The sequence below is a fragment of the Equus asinus genome, chromosome 4 (genome assembly GCF_041296235.1).
Source record: "Equus asinus isolate D_3611 breed Donkey chromosome 4, EquAss-T2T_v2, whole genome shotgun sequence".
NCBI lineage: Eukaryota > Metazoa > Chordata > Mammalia > Perissodactyla > Equidae > Equus > Equus asinus.
The window spans coordinates 92,900,266-92,902,171 of NC_091793.1; the positions used below are offsets into that span (position 1 = coordinate 92,900,266).

The 1,906-nt window shown below is 35.9% G+C and overlaps 1 non-coding gene across 1 annotated transcript; it reads left to right on the top strand.

The window, feature by feature from the left end:
* Positions 1-1,296: 1,296 nt before the first annotated feature.
* On the top strand, positions 1,297-1,368 carry TRNAA-AGC (transfer RNA alanine (anticodon AGC)). The gene has a single exon. It is a non-coding gene; the product is annotated as a tRNA-Ala (tRNA).
* Positions 1,369-1,906: the final 538 nt, after the last annotated feature.

The following is a 1,906-nucleotide window of genomic DNA, read 5'->3' on the forward strand; positions in this document are numbered from 1 at the left end:
GAAAGGTTTCACCCATCAAATACACATGGGAATTTAACATCCAATAAAAGTGCCCTTCCAGTCAGTAAGAAAATATGCGTTATTCCATAAGTGGTATCAGAAAAATAATAGACCATCTAGAGAAAAAAGTCAAACAAAGTTGGATATTGACCCCATTCCTTAAATTACTTCAAAGCCTAAAAAGGATTAAAAGGAAAACATGGGTGATTTTTTTTTATGACCATAGAATTACCATAGATTTCATATAAAGACACTCAACTCAAACTACAATACATTTTTCTTGATCAATAGAATGACATGCAACTGGAAGATTATATCCAGCACATTTGAGATAATGATTACTTTTAATCTTTAAGTCTTTAATGTATAAAGAATTTCGACCTATTGTCCATTAGGAAAAAAAATAGGCCAACAGCATGAACAAAGAGTATACACACACACCCCCCCCATAAATGGATTATAAACATAACACCCTAATAATTACAAGAATGCAGATTAAAATGAAAACAAGATACTACTTTTTACTTAATATTCTACTAAATCTGTCTGATAATAGAGTTCATAGAAATCAGGGCCACCACGGTTCACGTGTTGCACAACACCAGGAGTGACCATTCACATAGGATTGCATGTTGTACATTATGGAAGACATGGGGAAAACAGGTCATCTCAAAAACTCACCGTTCTGACATTGTAAATTGATATACATTAATGTTTTAAAGGCTCTAACCTTAGAACTAGTATCTCATCTTTAGGAAATTAACTTGCTCATAGCCACTGGGAACAGATTTATAGGTTATGCACTGCGTAACTGCAGAGGGTCCCATTCCCATAGTCTGTGGTGTGAATGCCACCCCTACAGGAGTTGGGTAAATACGTGACCTCTGACTTGGACAGCTTCTCATACATGCATGTGTGCAAGGACATATATACAAGGATGTTCAATGCTTCAAAATTTACAATAACAACAAAAAACTGGGGGAAAAATATGTCGTCCAACAAGGAATTTGCTTGAATCATTCGTGGCACATACATGGAATAGATTAAGGGGCAGCCATTAAAATAACAAAGTAGTAGCTCTCTGTAGGTGACAATTTGGGGAGATCTCTCAGGCATATTTTTAGTCAAAAAAGCAAAATTCAGAGTAGTATAAATATATGCTCTGAGTTGTATTTTTGGAGTGTGTGTGTGTTTAAGGATACATATGCTTTTAAAAAACAAAGAACTTTTCAGAAAAAAAGACTGTGAAAGGAATTTGCTGACAATAATTTCCACCAAAAAACTGAGAAGTTGGCAGGGGATGTAGCTCAGTGGTAGAGCGCATGCTTAGCATGCATGAGGCCCTGGGTTCAATCCCCAGCACCTCCACGTGTCTTCCTTTCTACTTCCTTATAAGCATGTCACCAAAAAACGGAATCTGGAGGGGGAGAGTATCTATTTAGCAATGTATACATTTTCGTGTTCTTTGAAAACATTTTAAGTACAAACATTACATTTCAACAAAATAAGCAACTTTATAGAAAACAAATTCAATTTTCACCATTTGAATTGAAAACATTATAAAAGATTAGTAACACTAGGGGATTTGGAGGAAAAATAATACAGAAGAGGTGAAGTACATGCCACAGTTATCTCACTGAGCCTGAGTATCCTTCTAGAGAAAATCAAGTCACCATTACCAACAGCACAGGCACAGATCAGTTACAAAGGGCCAGAGGAAACCTCTTCAAAGTCAATGCCTGAGTTTATGTAAGCTAAAGCAATTAGAAACACCAAGTTGCTTTGATGTGGCATTCCTTAATCAAACATTTCCATATAGTTCAGTCTTCCATGATTCCAAAATCACAAATAGCTTGAATTCAGAATTAATTCTCTGCTCTGCTCTAATTTGTGAGCTTTGGACCAT